Below are 19,946 nucleotides of genomic sequence, written 5' to 3'. Positions count from 1 at the left end.
GGCCCTGGGCCCCTACACCCCCAAATCCTCTTTCCGTGTCTCCAGCTCTCTGGTGACAACTCCCAACCCCGAGTCCCCACTTCAAGGTGGTGAGGAAGGAAAGCCTTTTTGCAGGTCCCAGATGTGGATGTGGGGCTAAAGTTGGGGCCTAGAGTCTCTGGTGGGGACGGATGGGCTGGGCTGGGCTGGGCATGGCTTGTTGACTCGTCTCTCCTCCCTGGAGGGTTGGGGGGAAGCTGCTGCCCTCTCCCGGGCCACAGCTTGACTAGTTAATGGGTAAATGCTTAGACTTGGAGCCTGGCACACTGTGCAGTCAGTACACCCTAGCCACAGATAGGACTGTTGCATCACTGTTATTCCGAGTCGGGAGCTGGACAGCCCGAGGCCGTTCCCTTTGGAGACTGCTTGGTAATGAACCTGAGGAGACAGCAGCAGAATCTCTTGCAGGACGGAAATAACATGTTAATGGCAACCACTTCCATTTCTCAGGTGCAGCGCTGTGGCCAGACGCTGTGGCTCTGTGCTGGCCGTTGCCCAGCTCAGTGGGCTCTTGAATCCCCAGCCACGGATGAGGAAACTGCGGCTCAGAGACGTTAAATAAGTCTCCCACGGCCACATACCTGGCAGGTGGCAGACGGACTTTATTCCAGGTTTGTCCGATGCAGGATCCCTCATCCATGAGGCTCAGCATGAGGCAGGCCTGGTCCCTGCCCCTGGGGAGCTCACTGTCTGGTGGCAGAAGCTCAGATTTGGAACTTTTCCCAAGTGCCCTGGGTTTGCCGAGTGGTGGAGGGAAAAGGCTCTGGGTTCTGGGGTCAGACTGTCTTGATCCCTACTCTGACACCTCCTAGCTCTGTCATCACTTAACTTCTCCAAGCCTTCGTTTCCCATCCAGAGAATGGAGACAGTGAAAGTGTTGCTGAGGGGCCGAGATTAGATCACCTAAAGCTCCCAGCATAGGTATGGGGCATAGAAAGCGCCCAACAAACCCAGCCATTAGTAACGTTCTCACTGACATCCCAGAGATGTATCGGGCACCTTCCTGTCCACCTGGATGGTGGGCAGAGCGGGGCTGGTTTAGCTCAAGGAAACTGGCCTTCCCAGGTATTTGGAGCTGGCTGCTTTGTGCCAGATCAGGCTGCCCTCGGCTTGGGCTGTTGCAGACACGGCCCAGTGTGAAAGCAGGTGGCAGGGCAGAAGGGTCTTGCCCCAGGGCCCCCAGCACCTGCTCCATCCACTCCCAGTCTGAGACCAGCAGAGTTTTGACAGCCAAGCTTGTACTCGCAGACAGGGTGCTGTTCTGAGCCGGTGGACCGGTAGCTAGTATGGCTTCAGCAGGAGCAGCCAGGCCAATGCGACGGACCCTTCCATCAGGCAGACTCTTGATTTCTGCAGCATCTGTTTACAGGCAGGCCCCTGACGGAAACTCAGCCCAGGGCCTGGACATATCGATTGGGAGAAGCAGCGGCACTGCTGCTTCAGGGCTGGCTTCTGGGTGCCGATTCCTGGGTTCACCACTGACCTGCTGTGTGACCTTGGGCAAAGCACCTAACCTCTCTGAGCTCAGTTTCCCTTCTGTGAAATGGAGATAACAGTGGTACCGACTTTCTGGAGTTGTGAGATGGTACGTGTAAAGTTCTCTGATGATGCCTGGGACTTAAAAATGACTAACTAAATGGGAAATTATTATTTTCTTGGAATGAAGTTGTTTGAAGTCCTGTGGTCCGAGTTGCCAAAGTGCTGTGCATGGGAATGAAGAAGAGGAGGGGACAAGTCACAGTCGGCAGCTTGTTCTCTGCAGCAGAGGATCTTGACTCTCTTGAGGATCGACCTGGCCATGCTCCCTCTTCTTGGAGAGTCTGCACAACCTCATGAGCACACAGCATTTGTATCCAACGCCAAAGAAACCCACCCATCAACCCACATGCGGAATTGATCCCCAGGACAAAGGATGTGCACCAAGACACTCTACTAGGCTGTGAAAAACAACAACAACAATGACAACAACAACAACAACAACCTGCAATACCCCCAAATCAAGGATTGGCCAAGCCATCTGTGACCTGTCCAAATGAGTGGAAGACTGCGTGTCCACGGAAAGGCATCGACAGGACCGGGTACGCGCGAGCTGGCGCACGTGGAGAGGAAGTCGTTATAGCTCTGACGACACAGATGGTGGTGTGGGCTCACCCCCCTGTTAGCTGTGGGTGCACTGGGTGGGGTGAGGATGGGCAATTTTATTTCTCTTTCTTTTCTGATTTTTCTACAAAAATATATTATTTGAGTAAGGAAGAATAAAATGTTTTAAAAAATGACAGGAGCAAAGTTTACATTTTTAAATGATAAAAATGAAGTATTGTGGAAAGTTTGGGAAAAAAACAGATCACCTGCAATTCCTTCTCCTCATGCCAATTGTCACCCACCTTTATGCCCTATTTCGATGGAATCCGCGTGGCCCTCCACTCTGGCCCTTCGGCAGTGGGTGGACTTCCCAGATCTGCGTTTAGCCCTCCCCCCAGCCCCTCCTACCCTCCATCCAGGACGGCGGCGGCCTCTCGTGGAAGGACACACTGCTCATGGCTGGCAGCGCCACGTTGCCCGTCACGACTGTCCTGACTCCAGCCCAGGGGAGCGGCAGGTTCTTTGGCCAAATAAAATAACAACAGAAATAGTAGCCATTTGTTGAGCTTCTACTGTGTGCCAAGTATTGTGTTCAGTAGGTCCTTTTCTTGTCCAGTTTCTCAGATGAGGAAGCCGAGGCCAACAGAGGCCAAGGAGGTGGCCGAGGTCACAGAGCTAGTGAGCAGGGGAGCCAGTCGAACCGCAGTTCTGACTTCACGGCCCAGGCTCCTGCTGCTGGGCTCGAACGACTCCAGCTGCTGACCTCAGGCCTCCCGTGCCGAGCTGCGTGGCCTGGCTCTGCAGGCCCCATCGACCTCGGGCCGCTGCTGTTCTCAATCCTACAGCATTCACCTCGGCCCTGGCCCTGCCCAGAGTCGCCTTCAGGTCCCTGAGTGGTGGCAAGGCCTCTGACCCCTTCACCTGGAATGCTGCCGCCCTCCGCCTGGCCTGGCTCCTTGCCCAGGGCTCCGCTAGATGGCGCCTCCCTAGGGTTGGGTACACTAGGCCATTACCTTCCCGTTCAGGGTGAGCTCGGAGGAGGCCCTGCTCCCTGTCCCTCCCTGTCCCTCCACAGCTGCCCAGTCCCTGCCCAGGGATGGTGGAGCCTTTGCTGGGCAGGAGGCAGAAGGCAGGAAGCTTCCGTCCTTATGGCCAGTCCCAAGTCTTCACGTTACACCTGCAGGCTCCACGATCCCCTGCAGCCTATGGCCCCGGGGAGGGGGCAGGCTCTGCACTGGAGGCTCCTGGCTGTGGGCAGAGCAGGCCGGGCCGGAGGAGTGCCCGCAGACTGGGCCGGCGGAGTCACCCTGGGTGGCCCTCCCTTGCTCCAGTGTTCGCCTGGCTGAGCCTGGCTGAGACGGCCCTGGAAAAACTGCCACTGGAACTTTCCGTCGATGCTGGCCTGACTCTGGAGGGCAGGATGCAGAGGAGAGGGGGCCTGTGGCAGGCTCAGGCCCTGGCCCAGACGAGACGCACAGACAGATGTCTGGAGCAATGGACTGAAAATAGTTCCAGTGCCACCAGATCTGAGAGGGATTTTGGAGTCCTGCTTAGGATGGTTTTGCATCAATGTTCATGGGTGGATTGGCCTGTAATTTCCTTTCCCTTCACTGTCCGTGTTTAATTTTGATATCAAAGTTATTTTATTATAAAATGAAGTGGGAGGTGTTCCCTCAGTTTTTCTTATCTAGGAAACTTTTTACAAAACTAAATTAATGAATTGCTTTAAAGTTTAATAGAATTAACCTAGAAAACTGATAGTCTTGCCTGGCAGGTGGCTCAGTTGGTTGGAGTGTCATCCCGAGCACTAAAAGTTGTGGGTTCAATCCCTGGTCAGGGAGGTACGAGAGGCAACCAACTGATGTTTCTCTCTCACATCAATATTTTTCTCTCTCTCTCCCTTCCTCTCTCTAGAATCAATGAGCATGTCCTCCGTGAGGATACACACACACACACACACACACACACACACACACACACATATACACACACACATACTTATATATGTATATATATATATATATAAAACTGATAGTCTTATGGTTTCTTTGTGGAAAGATTAACTTTAAGTCATGATTTAATTGATTTAAATGTTATTAACTATTCAGGTGTTCTATTTCTCCTTAGGTCAATTTTGTTCAACAGTATTTCTAGATGTTTCTAGAAAGTTTAAAACTTTGCAGGCATAAAGCCAGTCATATCATTCTCTACTATCTTTTTAAAAGAAAAACAACTTTTGGCCATCTTGATTTTTATTATTATACATTTGTTTTCTGCTTATTTAGTTTCTGCTCTTATTTTTATTTTTTCTTTACTTCTGCATTCTTCGGATTGATTCTGTTTTTCTTTTACCAACTTCTTAACTTTGACATTTAGCTCATTAAATCTCAGCCTTCTTTTCTTTTTTAAGATTTTTAAAAACTGATTTTTAGAGAGAGAGGAAGAGAGAAGGACAGAGAGAGAGAGAGAGAGAGAGAGAGAGAAACATTGATCAGCTGTCTCCTGCACACCCCCCACTGGGGATCGAGCCTGAAACCCCCAACCGGGACTTGAACTGGCCACTTTTCTGCGCACGGGACAATGCCCAACCAGCTGAGCCACACCAGCCAGGGCTCATCTTTTTTTCTATCTGCATTTAAGGCTATAAACTTTTCCTTAAATATTGTTTTAGCTGCATCCCACACATTTCAATCTATAGTATTTTTATAATCATTCAGGTCTAAATATTGTCTTGATATCTTCTTTGGTCAATTTACAAGTGTTACAGGAAACCTATTGCGGTGTCTTCTTCTTTTGTGCCTTTCATCACGTCGTGGACACACTACAGAGTGTCTGGTGCCGATTCCTTGGCCCCCGGAATTATTTTGTAACCTAGAATGTGGAGTATTTGTAAACGTTCTATGAGTGCTTGAAAAACATGTATAGACTTCTAAATACATCTTTTAAATCAAGTCTGCCTTTTTAAAAAAGGAGGCAAAACCGTAATGAGATGCGGGAATACATCTGTGAGCACAGGGCGGGTGGGAGGGTGATTTGTTATCACCAGTTTGGCTTTTTCTAGTAAAGGTGTGAAGGATGGTAGAAACGTCACCCCAAAGTATGCTCCTTTGGCATAAGGATCATTCTGAACTAAAGGCACTTGACAAACAGCAGGTGTAAGAAGGGTGCTCTGACCTCCCCTTCTCTTCCTGAAAGCAGGAGATGAAACTCCCCTGTGAAAGGCACCCTCCTTGTAGCAGGAGGGGAGAAACGTTCTTATCTCCAGGCACAGGGAACTGAGGCCGAGAGAAATCTGTGTGAACAGACCTTGTTGGAATAACTCTTATCTTCCTTTAGTGTCTCCACATATTTCATTCACTTTTCCTCACTCGCTATCCTTTGTTTGACCTGGTGGGTGAGCACCGGGGCCTATCCACTTTGGGGGTGTTCATTTTATTTTGTTAATCCTCTCCCAAGGATATTTTTTTCCATTAATTTTTAGAGAGAGTAGAAGAGAGGGAAGGGGGGGGAGAGAGAGAGAGAGAGAAACATTGATGTGAGAGAGACACATTGATTGGTTGCCTCCTGAATGACTCTTACTGGGGCTGGGGATTGGACCTGCAACCCAGGTACATGCCCTTGACCAGAATCAAACCCTCAACCCTTTGGTCCCCAGACTGACGCTCTAACAGCTGAGCCAAACTGACCAGGGCTGGGATGTTCATTTAATTCCCAAGCCCAGTGGAGACGCTGAGGGCAGAGGTAAAGTTTGCGTCCCCGACAGCTGAGAACGTGTGTGCCCTGAGACCCAGCAGTCCTACGTCCGGATCCACCGGAGACAGGTGGACACTTCCAGACTCACACAAGGAAGTTCACAGCAGCGTTTCCACGGTGGGGAAGTGTTGGGAACAACCTGAGTGTCCACCGCAGCGGTGTGGATAGATGAATCGTGCGTTTGTACAATGACTGTCGGCCTTGCACATGCCTTTCAGATACACACAGTGATGTGCGTGTTCTCAGGAGCACACAGTGAACGGAACGAGCGAATTGCAGATGCCACGCCCCATTCCATTTATGCAGCGCCGGAATCTCAGCAATTTAGAGCTTAGGGGTTCCGGGGCCAGGTCCAGGGGGAAGGTGGCCTCTGAGGGGGGAGGGGACGCATGGGCTCAGGTCCCTCCCAGGTAATGGTCAGGTGCTTTTCTCTTTAGTTAAGTGGTCAGATTCTGGGTGTGTTTGGCCATGCTTCATCACACCTTATATATGCATGTTTCCCAAGTAGTCTTTTGTAACTAATATTTAGCTAAAATAATTTTAAAAGTTAATAATTACAATACAGAATTTGTTGACCTATCCAGAAATCACCTTTGAGGAAAAATGTGATAGATATTATGCAAAGACCATTCATTCTGTACTCTTTCCCCAAGAAAACCTGAATCCAGTTAGGTAAAAGGACCATGTGTTGGATATTGGAAGAAAAGAAGTAACCTCAGGTGTGACCGCGCTTGCGGCCTCCTTGGGGTCAGGGCTGAAGCTGGGGGTTCCCAGGAAAGTCCTGCCTGAAAGAGCTCCCAAGCCCTAAAAGTCACAGCAGGGACTTCCCCAAACAGAGGCTACACGGGACGGTGTTGCCCTAAACAGGTCTGGTGGACGGTGACAGGCCGTGGGTCAGACTCCCTCTTCTCAGAGATGCCAAACGACAGATCAATCCCCAGCCTGCTGGTTGGCAGAAACTTATCTCCATGATTTTGACATCTTGCTTTTTCTTCGTCTGCCCCAGGGCTGTTGAGGGTAGAAGGCTTATGGGGAGGAGGATACCAAGGCATCCGGAAGGGGGCAGCTGGTCCTTGGGGACACCTCCATGCTGGTGTCCAACCCCAGTCATGGTAGATAATACAATTTGATTTTATAGTTTTCTGGGGGCTGATGGTGAAGGCCTGTGAGCAAGGGCACCTTTTTCTAATTCCCATCAGTCAGTCATTCACTGTGGCCTGTACGGTCCGTGCCCTGAGCGTCTGGGATGTTCAGGAACCATTTGTGGGGTGAAGGAGTGAGTTCCCTGCACAGAAGCTGTGGGTTCACTCAGGCTGGTATATATCAGACCGGCGCGTCCAGAGCCATAGGCAAGGCCCCTGCCTCACGGAGCCAGATGCTGGCTGGGAAAACCAGGTACGAAACAGTTAAAGAAACAATCGGAGAAGGTAATTTCAGACGGTAGTAAGTTTGGGAAGCAAGTCCGGGACTGGTAACCAGGATGCGGTCACTTTAGCTGGAGGGGTCAGGGAGGGCCTCAGGTGTATTCGGCTACATCATACGTTTGCTGTGAACATCTGCCACACTGTATACCCCAAAAGGACACCAAAGCTCAGGCGCATAAAGAAAAACCCCTGGGTGGTCCCTCAAAACAGCATCAACCCAGTTTTTGGCTGAGTTCTGCAGGCTCTGGGTGTGACATCCCTGGTGGGATGCCCCAGGCCTCATCCTGTGTTTCCTTGGGACCAAGATGTCGCCAAGACCAAGCCAGGCTCCCCCAGCTTCCCTGGAGAGGCCCCCCGATTGTTTTTGGCCTCTTCTTAGATTTTTAGATCACAAAAGAACAGTCCCAGCTCCTCGCCCTTTCTCTCCGCCCGGGCCTGAGATCTGATCTCTCCCTCGAACAAAGCCCCTCGTTCATGTCAGCTTAGGAGACACAATGTCCTGAAAGCAGATCCCTGGGGCCCAGGGAGGGTGGCTGTTTTTGGGTTTCTGCCTTCTCAAAAGCCGGCTTTTGATTTGGTCCCTCCTGCCCCACCTCCAAGCTCTTTCACATCGGAAATTAAATTCTTCTGAACTTTAAGTCCCTTCTTCAACACTGCTCCCAGCGGGACTGAAGCCACCGCAGGCTGGTGACTACCGAGCGAGGTGGAGATGTATCTGGTTTGAGGTGCACAGTTTCATCCTGACACTTGAAAAACAACTCAAAGAGAATGTGGGCTGTGGAGCCAGACGGCCCTGGGTTCAAGTCCCAGCTCTGGGTCTTGCTGACCGTGCTCTGGAGCGGTGACCTCGCCCGAGTCTGGGTGTGTGCACTGGGTGTGTGAATGGGGCTGTGCTGCCTCGGTGGCTGGGTTTGTGGCCAGGCTTCCGTGGGCGTTCCGTCATTGGAGAGCATTCTTGTTTTTATCTTCAGGAAGTCCCCATTTTCCAGATAAGAAGGACGGAAGCCTGAGAGGAATTGTGACTGCTTAAGCTGCTGAGTCACTGGGGTGGTTTCGGCCGTCTGGTGGGTGTAGGCCAAGGCTGGGCTGGGCTGCGGGAGGAACCCTAGGCCACCTTGCCTTATCCCAGGGGTTTCATCCGACTCCCTCGTGGCTGTGAGGTGAGGAAGACGCCCAGGCCAGGCTGCTGAGAGGGGCGAATGACATTGCAGACTGGGGGTCCCGGCCCTACATCCTTTGGGGCCGGGTGGTGGTTCCCCATTTCCTTTTCCCCCTTGACTCATTTACCTCTAACCCAGTGGGCAGTACAGCTGTCAGACCTGTCGGGGGTGGAAACTTGGAGCTCAGAGAGGGAGGTGGTGTCGCCCCGGGTCACAGGACCTCTGGGGCAAAGACTCATGTTAGTGGGCAGAGAAGACTGGACAAGGAGACGTGCATGAAGCAAGGAAAAGGAATGCAAACAATGTCCTCTCTACCCCGGGAAAGGAGATTCGCCCCTGGACCTGAGGGTGGGGTAAAGGCGGCCCTCTGGGCTCCTCCCCCTTTTCTTGCCTGCAGGCATTAAAGCATCTGGGGGGAAAAGGGGGCCAGGTGGGCACCCAAAGGTGAGGTTGGGAAGGACAGGTTTGGGGTTTCCTTAGTCTGCTCTCGGGACTTTCTTTTTGTGTCTTTGTCCATCTCTTCTCTTTCTCCCTCTCAGTCTCTCGCCTCCATTTTGAGTAACTGAGCAAAAGGAAGGAGAAGAAAAAAGTTCTTCTTGGTGAAAGAGCCCAAGGCAGGTGCATAGTTGAGTTTTGGGGGAGGGGTGCTGTGGGCGGATGGGGAGGGGAGTGGGGGTTAAGGCCTGTGAGCAAGCCCCTGGCAGTCCAACCCCAGAACCAGGAGTAGGAGGCTCCACATGGCTGGGGACGAGGTTCTCTCAGTTCCTGGGACGCGCCATCAGACTTCCCCAGGTGCTCTTATGCCCCAGAAGCTTCTCCCGGCCCCCTGACCTGTTAACCCTTCTTTGTTCTTCAGCTCACAGTGGGCATCCCAGACTTCCCCATGCTCCTCCCCCTTCGAGGTCCCATTCTGTGCCCTGGGGCCTCTGTGTCCCTCATGGAGCACCTGGCACCCGCCCTGTCACCGCCAGTGACTTCCTCTACTGCTAGGCTCTGCACCCCGGGGACAGGACCTGGGTGCTGTTCAGTGGTTGGTCTCCAGTGTCCGGGACCCTGGGGCCTAGGTGCCCAGTCTGTGCTGGTGGAATGAGTGATGAACAATCAACGAGGATTTTGCACTTGGCCAGGAAGTGGTGCAGGTGAAAAGTGTGTGTGTGTGTGTGTGTGTGTGTGTGTGTGTGTGTGGTCCGTAAGGGGGGCAGAGTGGGGAATGTGGGAATTTGGGTCAAAGCCTTAAAGCTATTGGAAGGCAAGGAGGCGACTTGGGATAAAGCACACCCTCCCCCAGCCTCTGGTTCTGTTTGCTGCCTCTCTTTCCTGTTCTTCCTGAACTTACTGAGCACCTGTTCTGTGCTGGGGACCAGGGACACAGTGGTGAGCCAAAAACCAAGCGCAGTCTCTCCGCCCTCATGGATAAATCACAGAATAAAACGTGACCACTCCGCGGTCAGAGTGGTGCACACTGCTGAGATCCTACTGGGGTCTGCCCTCGCCTGGGGAACCCAGGGCAAGCGGTGCTGAGGAAGCTGCCCCTTCGAATCTCTCCTTCCCAGCCACCACTGGAGGTCCCCTGGCGCAGTAAAACCTGCAGCCTCGTGGGCCAGTGCAGCTCCGAGACCAGCTTGTCCCGTGCCCCCTAACCCACGCCCCTCGGCCTGTGTAGGTGCTTGAGATGCACTCAGGGAAGCTTTCCCAGAAGTGTCAGCTGGGCTGGTCTCTGTCTTCCTTTTCCTCCTTTGACTTCTTTTCCTCCCAAGCCAGGCCTCCAGCCATAAGGATGGAGAGGAAAAGTTTTAATCTTGGAAGAGATGACGGTAGGGCAGTAAGTGACGTCACTGCATACTTATAAAGTCACATTCCTTCCTCGGGGCACCGAGCCAGCACCTGGGGACAAGGCTCTGGGTGGAGGATGCGTTGGATTTCCACCCGCGCTGACCCAGCCACTCGCTGCCTTTGTGCAGTGTCCCACTGGTCATCTGTTCGAGGCAGCCCTGGGCATTCAACTCCTGAACCGAGCTCAGGAAGACAAGGGCAGAGGAGAGGGCAAACCCACTGGGTGGCCTTGAGGGACAGGAAAACCGCCCTCTCCCTGAGTCCAGAGTCACTCTGCCTGCTCCAGACACCCCGTCCAGCTGCTGCCGGTGCCCTGTCGCGCTCCAGCCCCGCCCTGGCCCTGGGCTCCTCAGGGGGGAAATTTGAATCCATCTTCTGGGGGCTCCAGCCGGGTCATTCCGACTGCAGGTGGATGAAGTGGGGAGGACAGTTCACAGGGAAGGGACAATGTGTTCACTGATTTGCTCAGGCCGGGGAGGAAGACATTCAGGGCTTTCAACTCCAGGGGCGAATAGATGGTGTAAAGGGGAGCCTGGGACCAAGTGACAGTCGGGTTGGGGAACCATGCTCACAATGCCAGCGTGTGTGCTTGTGCCCTGACTCCCCGTGGGCTCCCCACAACCTTCTCTCCTTGTCCCAAGCCTCCCATTCCGGGCCCTTTGGGAACCCAGCTGTGGACTCCCCACGGTGCTGAGGAGTGGGGTGCTTGGCCCCATCCCCCTTAGAGAAGTGGTCTGAGGCAGTGGGCAGAGTGGGGGCCATGCGGGGCACAGGCAGGCGGATCCTCCCAAAGAGGTCCTCATGCCCCGCTGAGCTGGGTGCCAGGGCTCCCAGGAATGGGGCCCCCCATACCCATGTCCCCAGCTGGCACTAGTGACTGGGTCTGGGCTGGCTTTCTGGGTGTGTGACCTGCACAGTCCCAAATACGCTCAGAAGGATCTTATGCTGGGATTAAAATGTCACTGGCTTATGATTCATAGTAGTTTTTGAACAAGGAGCCCTGTCTTTTCATTTGGACTGGGTCCTGCTGAGGACAAAGTGACCAGGTCAGTGCCTTGAACTCCATCTCTGGGCTCCAGCTGAAAGGTCTGGAAGGTGCCCACCCCCTCCCCCAAGTTAATTGGCATTTGTCATTTTTACCACGGTTGACAGGGGCAGCGGCAATCATTTAATCCAACCCCTCAGTTCCCATATGGGGCTTCGGGCCCCCTCCCTCCTCACACCTGGTATCGAAGCCGGTGCCCTTTTCGTGCCAACTCGACAGACAAGACACTGAGGTGTGGGTCCCCCGTGAGTGGAGGCCGGGCCTCAGCTTGGCCCAGGCCTGGTCCTCCCTGGCGCGTGCTGTCTGAGGAACCCCAGGCCTGCCGCTCGGGTCTCGGCCTCGCTGGCTCACGGGCGCAGGGTGTGGAGGACTTGAGAGAGGGGTGCAGCGTGCTGGCCTGGATGAGTGCCCGGCTGGTGGATGGCAGGCACCCGGACTCTGCCACGTCCTTGCTGGTGACCGCTGAGCCTCAGTGCCCTGGTCTGTAACGTGGGGGTGAGAACACAGCCCCTCCTGGGGCACGTGTGAGGAGGAGAGGGGAAAGCGGGTGGAGTGCCTAGCTCAGGGTCGGGGGGGGGGGGCGCAGGACTGCACCGGGGCGCGAGCGGCTCGACGGGCAGAGGGGCTCATCCACGAGGGTTGTTCAGCCACAGCGTGGGCGTGGCAGCCTCTCCCCAGCTGGGGGTGGCGGGGAGAAAGCACGTGAAAACGCTTAGCACAGTGGCTGCTGAGAGGGGTGCTCAGTGGCTGATATCTGTCCCCTCCTCCTCACCCCTCACACCTGTGACAGAGACTGTCAGGTTTGCAGTCAGAACTCCACACACCTGGGCTGAGAACACGTACAAGAGCTGATGGTGGGCACTGCGCCCGGAACTCAGACCAGCTGGGCGGTGGTGGGAGCCGGGAGGGCAGTCCAGGGGTCCCCGGGTTCACAGACTGGAGGCTGGAGTGATGCTGGGAGACAGGGCTCAGTGAGGAGCCTGCACTCTGCTTTTGTTGGGGGTGAGGCGGGGGCGTCCCCCCTCACTCCCCGTGGGCTCCCGACAACCTTCTCTTCTTGTCCCAAGCCTCCCATTCCGGGCCCTTTGGGAACCCAGCTGTGGACTCCCCACGGAGCTGAGGAGTGGGGTGCTTGGCCCCAGTCCCCCTTAGAGAAGCGGTCTGAGGCAGTGGGCAGAGTGGGGGCCATGTGGGGCACAGGCAGGCGGAGCCTCCTAACGAGGTCCTCATGCCCCGCTGAGCTGGGTGCGTCCAGTGGAAACCATGCATCTTTGGCCGGGATCATTGTTCAGGGAGCCGGTGGGGCTCGGCCACCTGTGTGCCCTCTGGACTCTGTGAGAACAAACACTCTCTTCCAAGTCATTCATCACATTTAGCGATATCTCCCATATTTCTTCCCATTTGTTTCAGCCAAGGAGACTTTCTTCTAATGAAGATGAATGCAAAGCGATGAACGTCTTGGCAAACATCAACAGAACACAGGAGTCCTTCAGGGAAGTAAAAACCCTGGCTGGTGCTGAGTTTGGAGAAAAGTTTTAGAGAATGCTAAGTGCCCAAGCCTTCAAGGGTTACACTGGGCTTGGGGGCACAGCCAGCCCCTCTCTGCTGAAGTGCCACCTTCAGCTTCTGGAGCATCAATAACAATTTCACCCCCACTGCCCAAGCCTCACTCACCCTCCTGTGGAAGGTGAAATCATTGCCCCATTTGACAGATGGGGAGACTAAGGCTCAGAGAGGTTAAGTTGCCCCAGTAGGGGTCCCAGGTGGGATTGAACACTGTTCTGCCTGCTCGACAGTCCACTTTCACCAGGTCTGCGGGCTAAGAGGTCGGGCTCTAGACGGCTTGCTTCAGATCCGGCTCCACCGCTTTCTAGCTGGGTGGCTTAGCCTATAGCATAATCTCTCCGCGCCTCAACTGTTTGGGTAATAAAGTACCCACTTCCAAGAGCTGGCAATCAGAGACTTAGTGCCAACGCTGCAATGCATGTGAGCTGTTATCAGTAACATACATATACTTTAGTATCAGGATCTTATTTACTATCTTTTCCCAGTAATCAGCCTCTTTAAGGGTGGAATTAAGATCACAGGCTGGGGTGCTGAACTTGTGTGGGAATAGCCTAAGGTAGCTTGTGGGCCTGTCCCCTTCCTGGGGGAGAGACCCTGCTGCTGAACAGGGCTGGGGACGGGGCACCCGGACACCGATCTCTGGGAGTGTTCAGCTGGTGTCTGGGGCTCACAAGAGCTCCTTTTCCTGGACCCATCGCTGCCCCAAGGAACCCAGGCCCGCTGTGTATGCAAGAGCTTAAAACAGGCTTTATCTAGGACATGTTGCCTGCACTCTCTTTAGTATCAACACACTCCCAACTGGCCAATGTCTGCAGCTTCTGGAATATTCCAAACAGAGACATTGTTTCCATGTATTGAAAATATCTTCATTTGATTCTTGCAAAAATCCTGATAGTGGACAAGGTATCCACTTCGCAGATTAAAAATGGCAACTCTAAGGGGAGTTCTTGAGGAAGAACAGAAGCAACGAAGTTTATGTTTTGACTTCTGTCCTAGTACTCTCTCGGCCACACCCTGGAGTTTCTCAAGTCCTTTCATTTTTAAAATTGTTTTTTAATCCTCACCAGAGGGCATTTTGTTCAGATAGAGTGGGGGGTGGGGGTGGAGAGAAACATTGACGTGAAAGGGACACATTGAGTGGCTGCCACCTGCATGACCAACCAGGGCCGGGGACAAACTGCAACCGAGGTATGTACCCTTAGCGGGAACTGAACCCGGGTCTCTTTGGACCGCAGGCCGACGCTCTAACCGTTGAGCCAAACCAGCCAGGGCTCAAGTTCTTTCATGTCCTCTGTTCACACATTGGTGGGAGACACTACCCCCTCTCCCCTGGGAGGGGGCATTATGATTAAATGTCCAGCATCCATCCTACCCCTCCCACTGAGCAGTATCCCTGCCATTGGGGAATTGATCTCCGGGTTCAAGGGGGGCTCTGGTCCCATAGTCCCACTTCCATCCTTTGCTGACAGGCTAAGGATTCCAGGCAAAGCTGATGCCCTAGGGGACAAGTCAGAAATGAGAGCATGACTTAATTTAAGTCAGTGAAATTCAAGGGAACCTTGGCTGGGGGCTTCTGGGAAAAGTCCTGGAGACATTACTGAGCCGTGGGACTTCCACTTAGAGAACCCAATCCATTTTCTTACTGTTTAAACCAGCGGGAGCTGTCTCCTTCCTGCCTTCTCACACCCAGGCCCTACACTGCCGCTGGAGATGGTCCTGACACTCATCTGACCAGCCACCCTGTTTCCACTGTGACTTATGTTTTCTTGTGTTCAGTCTCTCCATCCAGTAGGGAAGGCTGTGAGGGCAGGGACCTTGCCTCTCCCAGCACAGGGTAGCATGTCCCCGAGTGATTTTTATCTGTGGGAGGCTGGTGTGGGAGCACATGAGGATTCCGTGGACAGAGCTATGTACAGGAGAGAGTGCCTTCGTGGGCAGTGGTCATCTCCACGGGCAGCTTGGTTCTACCCTTCACGATGCTGAGGAAGGAGACCCACTGCCTTCCTGAGTGCTTCTGCAATTAGGTCTGGAGCGGCCAGGCACTGTGGACATGCTCCGGCCCGGGCTGCATGCCCCCGGCCCGCTTTCTCTCTCTGGGCCTCAGTCTTCCCAGCTGTGTAATGGGGCAGAGGGTTTTCCAGAGCTTTCATTTTGTGACTCTGATTAAGCTGTAACTGTGGGAATGGGTTTGAGGACAATAGGGTGACCTTATGGGAAAAGCTAGTGGGAAAATAAATGCATGGGTGCTGGGCGTTCTGGCCCACATAGCCAGGCCCGTCACGACATCACACAGAGCTTTGTTGGGCTGTTGAGAAACTGCGAGATGGGCACGTGGGGGTTGGGTGGAGGTGGTTCACAGGTAGAGGAGTCAGAGGGGACCTGGCCTGGGCATGCTCACAGCCCTCAGCAGCGACCAAGTGGGGGAAGTCACGTTTGCTGGGCCTCAGCTTTTTCACCTGCCATTGGGGGTGATATGATACCCTCCTGGCTCAAAGGGGCAGTTATGAGCTCAGAAAAGGGTGCAGGTGTGAGAGGGTCAGATTCAGGGAAAGATAACATTGACTGAACGCCTGTTTTGTCCCAGCATGATGTCACTTAGATTTTACCACACTCCGACGAGGGTCATTGTCTTTAGCTTACTGAGACAGAGTCTGAGGTTCGGAGAGGTGCAGCAGCTTGTCCACGGTCACCGAGGATGTGGAGGCACCGACGGGACTGTCTGACTCTTGTCCGAGTTCTCACCGACGGGACTGTCTGACTCTAGCCCGAGTTCTCACGCAGGTGCCCTGCTCTCTCCCTGCCAGGGCTTTGCCCTGGATGCAGGGGGAGAGACTGGGCTCAGGGTAGGCGTGGCTTTCTACCTGGGACTAGTTCTGACTGACTGGCGGGGGGGTCTTGGGAGCTGTGTTGAGAAGGATTGTGGGGCCATCTAGACTCGGTGGGAAGGGTACAGGGTTGATGTGTGATGGAAGGAAGTGGGAGAGGCAGTACACGAGACCCACTTTGCTAGTCCTGCGTTAGAACTCGTTAGGGTCTTTTCTAGGCCTAGAAAGCCGGTCTCCAAGGGGACTCTCCCCACATTCACCATCGGCAGAGGTAGGCTCTGCAGACTGAGCTCATTCTCCCACAGGAGAGGGGGAGCAGGAAGAGTGGAGTGGTTGGGGCCCGGCTGGGACTCCCGAGGGGCTGAGTCAGATCATCTACCTGCCTGGAAACAGGGGGCCCATGCTGGCCCTGGCAGGCAGGCTGAGCATCATGGGGGGGTGACACCCAGGAGGCGGAGCGTTTGGCAACATGAAGTTGGGAGCAGGAGCAGAGACCAGCTCGAGCAGCCCCGGCTATTACCTGGCCCACCACCCTCATTTTGCAAATGAGGAAACTGAGGTCCAGAGAACTTCCTGTGTGGTGTCCATGGTGTGTTACTTTACGTTTAAAACATGTGGGATGTGCTGGTTTGGCAGAAAGTTTGGTCGCAAGAAGAACGGAGCCCAAAGCCTGCCCTTTCCCCGGTACTAGGGTTCCTGAGCTGGGTCGTCGTGTGTTGTTTGAAGATTGGAGCCCTGGTTATCGGGGCCGCTGGGTGTCAGGCATCATCTCATTGAGTCTCCCATGAGGAGGGACTAGCCCCATTTTACAGGCCTGGAGCTGATCCAGAGGGTTCAGTTCCTCACCAGCAGGGAGGGGGAGGAGGTGGGCCCCGGGAAGCCTGCCCACACCGCTGGGTCACAGCCCTGGGCCCATGTGGGCTGTGAGCACGTACGGGGTCCCTGGAGGGCTGTTCCAGGAGTGTGGGTCAGCCCCCTCCTGCACCCCATCTCCAATGCTGGCGTAGGGCGTCTACAGACCTCATTTTCAGAAACACAGCACTGTCCATGCTTTCTGCAAAGCCCCAGCAGAGAGCCCGGATTTCGAAGACGCTGGGCAACAGTACGAAGAGCATTCTAGAGTAACAGAGCATAGTTTACACTTAGCCCACTACGTGCCGGGCACTGTTTCAAACACTGTGCATATTTTAAGCCATGCAATTCTCACTGTGAGCCTCCGAGTAGTGATTACTATTTCTCTTATTTACAGATGAGGAAATGAGTTACAGAAAGCTTCGATAACTTGCCCTATATCTGGTAACAACCGGTTATCCAACCAAATGATAACGACCCTAAGTTTTCACCTTGCTGCGCATTCACCGGGACCCACACTCCCCGGAACGCGGCAGGGTCAGGGAGCCTGTGTGCAGGGAGGCAGAGCCCTGTGCATGAGAGCGGGTGCTGAGACATCAGGCAGCCCCCAGGTCTGCCCCAGAGATGGAAAGGTCATCAGTCGCCAACTTTGCCCTGAACCCCAGCCAGGTTTCTGGATGCAAACTGTGGCTGTGCACGCAGGGAGGGGGCGGTGGGCAGCGCCTGGCTGAGGCTCCCCGGAGCTGGCAGGTGGGTGTGCAAGGGCTCCCTCCGGGCAGACCCAGTCTCTCCCCGTGTCCAGGGCCCCGAAAGGACCCTCAGGGGCTCCTACCTTCTTCCCCTGAGTTGCTCCCATGGCACGACGTGGGCACCAGGTCTGGGTGGGCCTCAGAGGCTAGGCTGGGGGTCCTCCCTGCTGGTGCTGATGTCAAGAGCCCGAGCCCAAGGGGTTCCCCGGGCCAGGGCCCCCGTCTTCTCATGGCTCATGGTCCTCAGACACAAAGGCGCTCCACAGGCTCCTAGGCCTGGAGTCCTCAGCTGGGCGTAGGGCGATGGATCTCGACAGAAGGGCCTGGTGTCCCTGGTGGCCTACACACCCTCCTGGGGTTCTGTGGCCGTCATCCCCTGGACCCCTGCCTCTCTCTGGGGACGGAAACTGAGGCAGCTGGGGGAGGCGAAGCAGTCCTCCCGGTGCAGCCAGCAGCTCCGCACAGCGGGTGGCATTTGGGCGGCCCAGCGGGCAGGACTTGGCCTTCTTGCAGGCTGCGCACCGCACAGCAGGTGGGGCCCAAACGGTGGAGGCTGCGTGGGGTGCTGGGCACGGGGCTGGGACAGGCTTGTGTGGGGATACAAAGTGCAGGCTGGACAGCCCATGAATAATAAACCTTTGAGGACACCGTGACCAGGCTGCCCCAGGGCAGACGGGCAGACTCGGACAGCAGAGCACTTCACTCAGGGCAGAGTCCTGGAGGGGAGGGCGGGGGGTGGTGAGCACAGGCCAGGAAAATAGCTGGAGGCCAGATTCCAGGCCGGGGCCAAGTTCTCAGAGTACCCCTGGCAGTCCCCTCCTCCGCACTGGCCAGCCCCTTCCTTCTCTGTGTGTGAGCCAGGCATGTGGCAGCTCTGAAGCTCAGCTCCCCATCGGAGGCCGGTCAGGTCAGCACAGCCGGCCACTCTGGGGCTGGAGGCGAGGGTGCGGCAGCCAGGGCCGCCCCTTTGTTACAGCATAAACCCGAGCATGTTGTTCCCTGTTTAGTAATCTTCCTTTTGACCAAAGAGGCATAACAATGGCCCCACTGCATGGGGCTGGGGCATGAAATGAGGTAATTCTGTACAACCGCATGGAGCGTCTTTGGACAACAGCAAGTCTCTGAAGTTAGGTGCTGCTGTCGGGAAGCTGTTAACAACAGTGATGTGAACCTGCTACCTGTTGGCAAGTCCTAGGCAACCAACCCACTGAGCACAGCACCTTTCCCAGAACTGGGTGGGTGGAGAAACCCGGCACATTGCCCTTTCTTCTGGCCCAGAGGAGCTCGGGGGGATTTATGACATGGCAGTCGGTGGTGACGAGTCAAGGATCAGGCACCTAGATCCGGCTGTGCCCGTGGAATGACATCCCCCCAAGGTTCGCCAGATGATCAGGGTGCACACATAATCTGTCCAGTCCTGCATGCCCCTCAGACCTCATTTCCCTCTTCCCTCTCACCCTGACAGCTCCTGGGTCATACCACGTGCCTCTCTGCCATCTCTCTCCCTCGACTCCATTTTTTTGAAAATTGCATATTTTTTTCCTCTCATTCTTCACACTCAATTGTCACCTCCTCAGAGAAGCTTTCCTCAACCCCTATGCAAAGCAGCTTCCTGGGCTTTCTGTTTTATTTTTCATAGCACTCATCAGCCACGGAAAGGATGTCTTTTCTGTGCGTACTGTCCGTCTTCCCCAGCTGCAATGGCCGTTTCACAAAGACCGGGCGTAGTCTGTCTTGTTCGCCACGTTACCCCTGCGTCGAGAATAGTGCCTGGCACATTGTAGTCACCTATTAAGTATTGTGGAATGGATGTAAACGTGATGGAGGGTTAACTAAAACAGTCTAAGTATATAGAGTGCTTAACACAGCCCAGACTCATCGAAAGTGCTCCCTGCACAGCAGTTATTCACCCTGTTGTTACTGCTGCATTCCCCCCAACAACACCCGTGCCCCCTCTAGCCAAGCAAAAATGTGGCTTCTTCCTTCTACTCTTTCTCTGGGTCCAGCCCCTGCTGCTGCTGTTCCCTGTCCCGTTTCTTTCTGTTCCAGTCATGGCTGGGCACAGTTTCTGATTTCCTGTAGTAAGAAGAGCATCCCCCGAACAGTAAAGGGCAATGACTAACTGGGCAGTGAGCCAGAGCAGTAAACATGCCATAAGTCAACCCGGAGATCAAGCTCCTTTGGCAGCCATACCAAAAGTACTCCCCAGCTCGGCTCTTGGTGGGATGGGAGGAGATGAAAGGAGTTTCACACATTATGAATGTTTCCCCACATCTGCTGGGAGTCCTGCTGAAACATGACTTATGAGCTGCACGGAAAGCCTGGTTGACCGGGGGCCTCGATTGGTTGAAAATCTGAAACCCGGCTCTTGGCAAGATATGGTCCGAAATGCAGCATTTGGATCGCAGGCCATGAGCAGGAAAATGGGGTGGTGGTCTCGGAGCCTGGCCTGGGGCCTCGCACAGAGAGTGGTGAAGGCTCAGGGACCAGGTGTTCTAGTCCAGCTTTGCCCTGTCTCACTGTGTGGCCTAGACACAGCTCTTAGCCTGTTTCTCCATCTGCAAAATGGGGATAATCACCTGCTCCTCCTTGACCGATAGCCTTGTAGAAAGACGCCA

Source organism: Molossus molossus, unplaced genomic scaffold, assembly GCF_014108415.1.
Source record: "Molossus molossus isolate mMolMol1 unplaced genomic scaffold, mMolMol1.p scaffold_m16_p_18, whole genome shotgun sequence".
Taxonomy (NCBI): domain Eukaryota; kingdom Metazoa; phylum Chordata; class Mammalia; order Chiroptera; family Molossidae; genus Molossus; species Molossus molossus.
This window is presented reverse-complemented; position numbering follows the sequence as displayed.